Raw genomic sequence first — 12,272 nt, forward strand, 5'->3', positions numbered from 1 at the left:
TCCACCTTTATCTTTTTCAACACAGCCATCACTACTTCCTCGGTTATCCTTATATGCTTCATGACCTCTCCACTATTTTTCTTTACTTCAACTGGTTCAATATTTTTTTTCCCTAGTGAATACCGAGGCAAAGAAATCATTCAAAATTTCCCCCATTTCCTCTGACTTCTCACTCAGCCTACCCTCGCTATCTACAAGGGGCCCAATTTTATCTCTCACTAATCTTTTACTTTTAATGTACCTATAGAAACCCTTTGGATTTATTTTTACTCTGTTTGCCAAAGCCTCTTCGTGCCTTTTTTTGGCCTTTCTAATTTCTTTCTTAAGATTCCTTCTACACTCTTTGTAGTCCTCCTTCAAATTGTCAACTCCCTGCTCTTTATACCTCTTGTACACCTCCCTTTGTCTCCTAACCAAATTTCCAACATTCCTCGAAAACCAAGCCTCCCTATGACTTCCAGCCTCACTGGGACATATCTACTCTGTACCCTCAAAATTTCTTTTTTGAATATCCTCCATTTTTCATTTACATACTTACCTGAAAATATCCTGTCCCACTCAATACTCCCCAAATCCCTTCTTATTCCTTCGAAATTTCCTCTTCTCCAATCCACAACCTCAACTTTAGGCTCCTCCTTGCTATGGTCATGACATGTTCATGACCATAAATCTTGATTCTGATGCTGGAGGAACTCAGCTGGTTTATTCAACATCTAGAATCTTTTTGACAAAGAGAGATTGCTGACATTTTGGGCCTGGGCCCTTCTTCAAGGAAAAAAAATCAGTAAAGGCAGAAGCAGGATGATACAGAAAGTCTCAGAATTCAAACAATGGGGGAGGAATCAGACCAACAAAAGGCATTAACTGGATGTGATAAGGGACTAGGTGAAAATTTATTGTGTCTGTGTGAAAGGAGACAGGCAATGGAGAGTCAACAGTGAAGTGGGAGAGGGGGGGAATGGAGAATTTTTTTTAAACAAAAACCAGGAAAGTTGATATTTATGCCTTCCAGTTGGAGGGTGCCCTGTCAGAAGATGAGGTGTTGTTCCTCCAATTTACAGGTGGTCTCAGTCTGGCATGTCGGCAAGGGAGTGGGATGCGTGTGGGGGCCACTGGGAGATCCACACTATTGCAGTGGACAGAGCCGAGGTGCTCAATAAAGGGATCTTCCAGTCTGCATCCTGTCTCTCTGATGTAGAGGAGACCACAGCGGGAGCACCAAATGTAGTAGGTGACCCCTGCAGATTCATAAATGAAATGTTGCTTTACTTGGAAGGACTGTTTGAGGCCCCAAACGGGGCTGAGGGAGGAGGTGTGAGTGCAAGTGGAGTATCTCCTAGTCACAGGGGAGGGGACAATTGACGGGGAGTGAGGAGTAGACAAGGGAGTCATGGAGGGAGTAGTCCCTGCAAAAGGAGGAGGGGGAATATGTGTCTAGTAGTGGGATTGCATAGTAGGTGGAGGGAATGGTGGAGGAGGATGTATTGGATGCTCGTGGGGTGATAGGTGAGAACAAGAGGAATCCTGTCCTTCTTGCACATGGGGGTAGAGGGGGCCTGGGCAGATGTATGGGTGAGGGCTGCATTTAATGGTGGTGGGAAAGCCATGTTGTTTAAAAAAGGAGCACATCTCTGATGATCTGGAATGGAAGTCCTCATCCTGGGTGCTGATGTGATGGAGATGGAGGAATTGAGAGAAAGGAATGGAATCCTTACAGGGGTCAGGGTGGGATGAGGTGTAGTTGAGGTCACTGTGGGAATTAGTGGGTTTGTAGATGTCTGTCGAGATGTCTGGAGAAACTCAGCAGGTCAAACAGTGTCCATTATATAGCAAAGATAAAGATGCATAACCAACGATTCAGACCTGAGCTCTTCGTTAAGGTATTCATGAAGGGCTCAAGCCCCAAGAGTCAGTTATATTGTGACAGAGTATGTAGAGGAATTGTTAGAACAGGTTGCACACACAAATTTTAAAACACAGAATTTTTGCAGGACTTTTGCAGAGTGCTTTTTGCAGAAAGCAACAAAGTAGCAACATTCAGCAGAGCATTTGGGAGAGCATGTAATCTTTGCAGGCAGAGGGGAGAACAGCTTTTCTCTCAGTGAGGGAGGGAGCAGAAAGAGGAGAGACACAGAAATCGGTTCCAGAGGGACAAGCTGGCAAACTTTGGAAGACTGCCTGGTCAAAGGAGAAGACTGGCTGTCTGAAAGGTGACGTGAAAGAAAGAGGATCATCTGGAGAACCCTGAAGGAGGCAAGTTTCATCAGCAAGACTGATTGGAAAGGAATCAGGTGTGGATGTCCTGGAACAAAAGAAATCTCTCTCAGAAAACCAACCAGAACCCTTCTGAGTGGTGACCATTTGCCTGTTAAGCACTAAAGCCTGGTGAACTTTATTTATGCTAACTTCTGTGCACAGTACAAGAATTGCCTGCAACCAGTGAGATTGGACTGTGAACTTTTCTAAGCCTATATACACATCATACACTCATGCACTTAGAATTGGTGGGGGGGTTAAGTAAGCTGATAGTAATAAGTTAAAGTTTAATTCTATTTTCTTGTTCAAATATAATTAAAAGCAACTTTTGTTTAAGTACCCCTTAGTGTTGTCATGCATATCAATTGCTGCTGGTTTTTGGGGTCCTCTGGACTCCGTAACAGTATCTTTAAGATATAATGAACAATGTGTTTGACCTGCTGAGTTTTTCCAGCATTGTGTTTTTTGTTAGAGATTCAGCATACGTCAAGTATCTCAATGAAAATGGCCTGGCCATTATAAGCAAACAGGCATCCCAATGTCACTAAAATCTTCATCAAGAGAACCCAGCTTCAAGGCCAATGCTTTCATCAAAGAGCAGAGGAAGACGGTGAGACAGCCATCCTACAAAACAACTGCAAGTGCTGTGGCCATTGGCTGGAGGCTGCGAGTGGTCTTGAATATCATCTTCAAGCATTTCTGGTCCCACAGACCCTTCTTCAGTAGATACATCTCAGGATGATGGTCACTGGTCAGCCAGGGCACTGGTGGCTGCATGAATGCTGCCTGCCTGAGCACGTCAGTGATCCTAGACCTCAATGGTTTCTTCTTTCCCTTCAGCGCAAGCTCCTCATACACTGCAGAGTACCTGAACTGGTCTCTTACACAGATAGCCCCATTCATTGTGCAAAGCCAGGGTCTTCCGGTCACGATGAAGAATCCCATCCTCTGCAAACCTAGAAATGGGCATCAGACACTGTCAAACTCTAGCTAGGAAACAGGAACTGTGAAGGCTGAAGATGTGAACGAGAAAGGTTCTGTTCAGAAAGGTAACAGCCCTGGTGGGCTGAAGTCCAGCCACAGGAGCAGGACACTCCCTGGACAGGGAAGTTGAGCGTGATTACTGCTCCCGAGGGCTCAGGAGGATGACTACAGGTGTTTACACACAGGAATCACTGGCAAAGTCCAACGTGCCCTTGGTGGACCCACCACAATAACTTTGGTGGTGAGTTGTACGATTTCTTTGACCTGAACATCTCCAGCATTTTCATTTCAGATTTTTGGCATCTGCAGCTTTTTTGGCATCTGCAGCTTTTTTTTTTGCTTTTTGAGAGAACAGTTTGATTTGAATTGTTTATTGTCACATACACCTTCACATCCAAGTCATTTCTATCACAAACAACAGTCCCAGCATTGATCCCCATGGTACTGATTTTTTTCACTCAGATAAACCCATTCACCGCCAACCCTCTGCTGCCTTTTAACCAGCCAATTATTGATCTCTTGAATGCTGTGGCACTGAGCAGTTATCTTGTGAGTGCTGCTACCTCAGCCAAATTCTTCATCCGTAGGTTTGTGTTCCCAGTGCAGCATGTAAGAAAAAGTGATTGCTCTGAAGTGTAACAAATAGTAGTTTTTCTATGTGTCATATAAAAGCATGTGGACATTGATTAGGCATCTCCTGTTATGAAGTTGAGGAGAAGATATGGATAGAAGGACATGAATCAGGTGCAGTACTTGTCTGGAATATTGCTAGGAGAAAATAAATTGTTTTGATCCATTCTATGCCGCAGTTTGACTCAGAGACAACACTCATATTTTGCTCAAACATCTGCAGAATCCTCCGGTTGTCATGCTCATGCAGAGATCTAGTTTCACTGACCATGGGTACTTCAGGTGTGGTGCACCAATATTTCCACAGTTACCACCTTGTGTCGGGCCCATCACCAGCCACGAAAGGAGAAAGAGCAGCGATCTTCTGTTCAGCAAGGAGCAGCGACTGCAGGAGGCGTAACAAATGGATCGCCTGTCTGGATATGGTAATCAATGTTCCCATAGCTTCTCTTGAAGACCTTGCTCTTTGGACCACTGTCCAGTCAAGGAAATTTCACAATGTGTAACTAAATTATAACATCAAACTAAAGCAATTCCTAAGCATTTGCAAACAACCCTGCAACATGTGAGTACTCTAATTACTTGGCAGTCCAATGTTCAGCCCATGTCTTTGTCCCACAGATTAGCTTAATTGCTCAACTTTTCTGACCTTTTAATGTTGCTACTGAAAAGACTGCTACCAGGGTGGAAAGATGACCATTAATGGTCTCTCACCCTGGAACTGATGCTGCAATGACTCAGCATGTGCAAGTATGGGCTGCATTGGCAGGCTCCGAGTTTGTAAAAGGGAGTGAAAGACTGATCTTCTGAGGAAGGATAGCAAAATTGCTGCACAGTGCCTGTGAAACTCTTCAGCTGAACAAAAAAAAAATAAATTGCAGATGCTGGGCATTTAAAATAAAAAAATGTTGGAAATTCTCAAGCCAAATCCATGGGAACTGAAACCGTGCTAGAGTTTCAGACTGAAGACCCCTTCACGAGAATGCAATGACATAACTGCTCTTAAAGCCTGCAGACCTGGACACCATTGATGACCAAATCTCACATCTACTTGTGAAGGACATTTTCTGCCTTGTCAGCTTTCTCAGAAATCAACCTCCCCTCTGTTGTTGGCTCTACCAATACTGATTCCACAGTATCTCAGCTGAGTCTGTATTCTTTATTAATCTCCTCTTAACCAGCAACACAAAGCCACCTTTTCCTTGACATTCCTAAATACTGACTACCTTTGAGTGTTTCATTTATTTTTGAGGACTAGGGTGCAAGAGCAGAGAAGTGACTATCAAGATCTGGCTTTTTTTTGACTGATAAGATGGGTCCTAGTTTGATATTGCCCACTCAGAGTGAATTGGAATTATTGATTCGTAAATGGTAATGTGAATAAATTTATCTCTGGAGCTAAAAGAAAGCCCCTAAAATAGGGTGTAAAGCTTGAAACCTTATGTTTTTATTTCTTAATTTTGTGCCCATCCTTTTAAGAAATTGTTGTTTGTAGTGTTACTATAGTCACTATGACATCATATATTGTAATATCCAGGCGTATGGAGACCTTGCTCATTCTTCGAAGAGTTATGGAGGAGACACAAGCTCAAGATACTTTCCATTGAATTAGTCTTAATCATCTTAATTTTGGCTTATATCTGCTTAAAGTTGAATATCATTATTTTATTTACAGTATACTTTGTTTATTCATTGTTATGAAAATCTCAATGTAAAGTTATGCAAAATATTTGTTTGTTTTATTAACAAATTAAAACTACTTAAAGCTGCAACTACAAAGTTTAATTTATTGGATAGTAATTCAGAATATTGTCCCTATGTTTCCTAGAAGATGACATGTTTTGAAATTGAGAAATACTAGATCTTGGAAAGAGCCATCTATATAGGGGTACATAGCTGAAATTAAGATGGGAAGTGGATTTGAATAGACAAATAGATGAGAAAGACTGGATGGAATTATGTAGATAATATAATAATGGTTATTAATGTTAGGTTTAGGTTGGTTCAGTATAATTGTTTGCATCAGTTATATTTAACTCCTCAAAAACCGAATAGGCTAAATTCCTGTATCATCATCTGTCCAACATCTCATGCTAAAACTACCACAAAAACATTTCATTGACCTGGAAGGAAAGTGATGTGTCAATTTCATTCCCAGTTTGTTTCGAGAACTGGGCTTGAATTATGTGAGTGGACTTTGCTTTAATCAATGTTTGTGACTTCAATGTCTGATTAAAAAAAAACAACTAAAAAAAATTGATCCAATACTATCAGATTTATATTTTAGATGTGGACAGCAAGTTGGATCATTTCTGCATTCTATGTGGAAGAGTCCTAAAGTTAAACACTTCTGGTTGAAAGTTAGAATTATTTTTTGGAACGAATAATGTGGGTTAAGTTCCTGCAGGATCTGATGCTATTTGTTGGGTAATATTAGGGCTAGATGACCCAAATTGAAATTAACTATGTATCAAATTCAATTTGTACAAATTGCTTTAGCAGTTTCCATGAAGTGTAGAGTTATTACTTGGAAATCAGACACGGATTTAGAGATGGAACGGGCAAATACATAGAGGGGGGCTCCTCAGAGGGTCTGTTAAACATTCATGCCCACATTTTGCAAATATGGGTGCCATATTTTCCACGAGAAAATTACTTATAATTTATGTAATAAACAGCAGATATTTTGGAAAATATGGCACCCATATTTGCAAAATGTGGGCATGAATGTTTAACAGACCCTCTGAGGAGCCCCCCTCTCTTGGTGGAGCCCCCCTCTCTTGGTAACCTCCAGCATCATTATTACTAAAAACTTTATTGATCCCCTTGACATTCTCCAGTTTTTCTCTCTTCTATTTCTATAACTTTTTAAAATATATTTTTTGGGGGTTTAGGGGGAGAGAGGGAGAGAGAGAGAGAGAGAGAGAGAGAGAGAGAGAGAGAGAGAGATGTATAACTTTTGAAGCTTTTTATTGAAAGAAATGTATCTACAGTTCTGGTTTAAAAATTGCTAAATAAAATATTAAAAAAAATGCAGGGATATGACATTAAAACTACAAGGAACTGGTGAGGCCTCATTTAGAGTACGGGGCACAGTACAATAGTAGTACAGATAGAAGACCATAAAATATAGAAGCAGAAGTAGGTCATTCGGCCCACAGAGTCTGTTCCACCATTCAATCATAAGTTCATCCATTACCTACTCAGCCCCGCTCCCCTGCCTTCACCCCATGACCTTTGATACCCTGACTATTCAGATACCTATCAATCTCTGCCTTAAATACTCCCAATGACCTGACCTACGCAGCCACCGATGGTAGCAAATTCCAGAGGTTCAACACGCTCTGGCTAAAGAAATTCCTTCACATCTCTGTTTTAAACAGATGCCCTTCAATCCTTAATTTGTGCCCTCTTGTCCTAGATATCCCTCCAGTGGAAACCAACTTTGTCACATCTACTCAGTCCAAATCTTTCACCATTCAAAATACTTCTACAAAGACCCCTTCATTCTTTTGAACTCTGAGTACCATTAAATGTTCCAAATCTGCCAATTCCTTCATTCCAGGAATCATTCTTATGAATCATCTCTGAACCCTCTCCAATACCAGCACATCATCCTTTCCTAAAACAGGAGCCCAAAATGTACCCTGCATTCCAGGAGAGGCCTCACCAGTGCCTTATAAAGCCTCCATATCACATCTCTGCTCTTAAAGGTAAAAGTTCCATTATTGGTCACGTAATACTACATTTAGAAGGTAATATACATGAAATTCTTTAATTTTGTCTACTGTAATGAAGACAGAGTCGCCACTTTGTCCAGTGCCCCTCACAGACATGAGGCCCCAATGAGGAACAAACTCACAACCCCTGGTTTACAAAACCAGTGCCCTAACCACTGAGCTATTGTAGTCCTACATCAGTGGTTTTCAAACCTTTTCTTTCCACTTACAAACCACTTTAAGTAATCCCTATGCCATAGGTGCTGTGATTAGTAAGGGATTGCTTCAAGTGGTATGTGGGATGTTTTAACCGTACCAATTGACTCATTGTGTGCACGGTTTCATAACTCCAAAGGAAATGGGCCAATGACAATTTTTCTCAAGCAAAATATTTCAGTAACAATTTGGTCCAGGGCAATGATTCTCATCCTTCCCTTCCCACCGACATACCACCTGAAACAATCCCTTACTAATCACAGAGCACTGATGGCATAGGGATTACTTAAAGTGGGATGTGAGTGGAAAGAAAAAGGTTGAGAACCACTGCTCTAGATAAACTAAAGACATAACTAAATACTCAAGGAGTCAATATTTCGGCAGGACAGGAAAGGGTGGCTTTGTGTTGCTGGTTAAAAGGAGATTAATGCAACCACAAACGACACAAGCTGAAATGAGATGATGTGGAATCTGCCTTGATAGAACTAATGAATACTAAAGACAAAGAAAATCTGAATGGTGGTTGTATACAGAACCCAAATACAGCTAAAGGTGGCAATGGGACTAAACAGAAATGCATGCAATTATTATGGGCGACTTTAATCCAGACATTAACAATACCGTGCAGAAAGAGTTCCTGACGTGTATACAATATTATTTTCTGCACCATTACTTCAAGGAATCAACCAACAAGCAAGTCATGCTGGAACTGGGATGTACTTCATGAAGGAGGATTAATGAACAATCCTGTTCTGCAAGCTTCCTTGTATAGAGTGACATCTTACGGTAAAATTGATTATGAATGGTGCCTATGTGGAATTTTACAGTATAAAATGGGGGTGAGGGTGAGGGGGGGGGGGGGAGAGAAACTATGATTCGGAACAAAGAATGACCGATGAACAATGAAAATGTCATTCACCACTCTGAGACTGAGTATTTTTTCCCACAGACCTTATTTCAATTGAGAGCAGGCAGCAGTCTCCACTGCTTACCAACTCCAAAATCTTCTCTACTACTTCATTGTCAACCTCCCTCAACAACCCAACAAATACATATGTGTGCAAAACACACACATAACACACATACCAACAATAGCAGGACAAGTATTTCATCTATACAAATAAATAAATATTGTTCCATGAATATGAGTCTTGGATGGTTAGTGTGAGCAGTTCCTTTGGTTGTTCAGCATTCACACTGCCCATGGGAAGAAGCCGTTCCTCAGCCTGGTGGTGCTGGCTCTGATCCTCCTGTACAAGCTCTTGTACAGAGACAAACACACATACAGAAATTATAATTGCATCATGTAATAAAACTACAGTTTAAAAAAAATAACTTTAGTTTTGTCTAATTGTAAGAAAAATATCAAATTGACCACTGTTAGTGTCCTTGACTACAGTTAAGGCAACAACTCGTCTTCCAATTAATATCTTGCTGAACACAATTAGACAAATCCACATAATGTTTTAAAACTGACTGTTTGCCAATTATTTGAGAGTTAGTATCAACATCTGTGTAGGAAATTTATTCCACAAATACTTGTCTTCATAGGAGTTCACAAGTCAACTCCTAGCATTGAGTGAGAGAGAAGAATTGAGGGAAATCAGCAATCACAGAAATGGTATAGGGCGAAGTTGCCCACTCCCAACACTGCTCCGAGTTTCTGTGTTGTTTATGCATTCCATCTTCACAAATCAAACTAGACGTCATTTCACTGAGTTAGCAATGCTTTCCCCATAAACATTTCCCTTGGTATGGTGCCCAGAATGAAACAGGTATTCACCAGAGCATGTTTGGCTATAAGCAGAACCTCTACCCCTGGTTTTCAATCCACTGGAGAGAGTATTCATCAATTCACTTCGGCAAAGTGAGTACATTTGTTTGCTTCCTCCTTGGGGCTGTGCAGATGCTTCAAGCTAATTGGTTGAGATGTCTTGCTGTCTCACTCAGCCCCTGTGGATGTTACAGGACTAGAAAGTAAACTGGATGAGAGGAAACTGCCACTGAAGATCGCAAAGTCTGGACAGCAAAGTGAACAGCTGCCTTTTTTAAAAAAAACTGTTGAAAAGGAATTTCGGGCCATTATTGTAGCCAAGCCATTTTAGTGGCTAGTCAAGGGAAGGCCATTGCATAATCAGAGTCCATGAGTCAACTCCTTACCAATTATAGCATACAAATTATTCAAACTGTGCCTCATATTGAACCCAAGAAGATCAATAATTCACTTTCAATTCTTACTTGCAGTCTCCTACTCTATGTCCACCTTCTAAAAGTCGATCAAGTTCTCCCTTATCCATTTTGTTTGTTATTACATCATAACATTTAATTAAATGTGAACAAAGTTTTGCAAATCAATCATGGCACTTTCAAATTATTCCAAATTCAAGTTTATTGTCATCCACTTCCATAAACACAACCCAATAAAACTGTTCTCTGGTCCTTAGTATAAATCACACACACACACCCAGACATAACACTCGTACAGACAAACAATACATACTCAGGACAAGTATATATATTCTCGCTGTCTGTGGGAGGAAGCTGTTCCTCAGCATGGTGATGCTGGCTCGGATACTCCTGTATCTCTTCCCCAATGGGTGCAGCTGAAAGATGCTGTGTGCAGGTTGGAAGGGGCCCCTCAATGATTTAGTGCACCCTTTTCAGTCAACGATCCCAGTAGATCATGTCGACGTGGGGGAAGGGGGATGCAGAGGGCGGAGGAAAATCCCAGTGATCCTCCTGGCCACTCGTGCTCCTGTGGATTGACCTCTGATCCAATTCTCTACAGCAACTGTACCAGTGTGATGCAGCCAGCCACTCTCGATAGAGCTCCTGTAGAAGGTTGACAGGATGGTGGTCAGTACCTTTACCCGCTTCAGTCTTTTGAGGATGTGCAGTCACTGTTGCACTGCCCTAACAAGTGAAAAGAGGTTGTGTGTCCACAATAGGTCATTTGTTAAGTAGATTCCAAGGAACTTAGTGCAGAAAGGTTAGTGCAACTCTGTACAGCTCCAGCAATCGGGACGGAGGTTCAAATCCTACACCGTCTGCAAGGAGTTTGTACGTTCTCCCCATGTGTTTTCATGGTGGTTCCAGTTTCCTTCCACTGTTCAAAACAGTGTAGGTTTATGGGGCCACATGGGCTAAAATGGCCTGTTATCTTGCTGGTGCTTGGCACTCTCTACTCTCTCCACTAGTTGTTAATAGGTAATGGAGGGTGGTTGTTCCTGGTCCTCCTGAAGTCCACGATCATCTCTTTAGTCTTGTCCATGTTGAGACTTGGGTTTTTACTCTTGCACGATATCACGAGATTTTCCACCTCTTCTCTGTAGTGCGACTCATTGTTGTGGGTGATGAGGCCAATGACTGTGGTGCCATCTGCAAATGATAACACTGATGGATCTGGCAATGCAGTCGTGGCTAACCATACAGCTCTGTGGCATGTCTGTGTTCAGTGTGACAGTGCTCAATAGTCTACGACTGACCCGGACAGACTGTTGGTAAATCCAGAATTTATTATGAGGGTTGGGGTTGTTGAGTCCCAGTGAGGACAGTTTCTCCAACAGCCTCTGGGGAATGATTGTAATAAACACCAAGCTGAAGTCGATGAACAGCAGCCTGGTGCATGTGGTGTCGTTCTCTAAGTGGGCCAGGAAAAAGTGAAGGGACGCGACTACATAGAATATGGCACCTTACTCGCAGTACATTGGTTCTCAGATAGATTGACACCCCCCCCCCCCACCACACCCTCTAAATAGGGATATTGCTAAATTATCCCAGTACGGCCAGAGGTGTGATTACAGAAATGAGACTTGGTGTGGATGACACACCTGCCCTTTCCCTTTCCGCTCTTTCGTTTTCTCTATCTTTTGAGTTTCTTTCTTTTCTTTTTAGTGTTTTCTTTGAATGGCATTGTGATTTATTTTCATTACAGGTCTTGATAGGGTTCGTGTACCCCAGGATGAGTCGGATGGAGATAATTTTTTGGAAGGTATTCCCTGTGGTGGGTGGGGTGGGGGTGAAACAAATACAGACTTTGGGCATGAATATGTACATGAATGGCTTTGTTTATTGGATTTTGTAAGTCTGTGGAAGCTGAAATATTCAAATAAAGGACATGACTATCAGTGCATTGCCACAACAGATTTCAAAATCATTTTGCTCTTTTACCTTAAATTAGAAATCGGTGGCTGACAGCCACCGACCTGAACGTCGGTCTGCCCTCATTGCACATGAACTCCTCAGACTTGACATCGACATAGCCGCTCTCAGTGAAGTCCGCCTGGCAGATGTAGGCAGCCTCCAAGAACGCGGCGCGGGCTACACACTCTACTGGTCTGGCAAGCCTTCGGATGAACGATGCCTATCTGGTGTAGGCTTCATGGTCAAGAGCTTCATTGCCTCCAAACTCGAAAACCTTCCGACAGGCCTCTCGGACCGAATCATGTCCATGCGACTCCCCCTTCA

This window comes from Narcine bancroftii, chromosome 6 (assembly GCF_036971445.1).
Source record: "Narcine bancroftii isolate sNarBan1 chromosome 6, sNarBan1.hap1, whole genome shotgun sequence".
Classification (NCBI taxonomy): Eukaryota; Metazoa; Chordata; class Chondrichthyes; order Torpediniformes; family Narcinidae; genus Narcine; species Narcine bancroftii.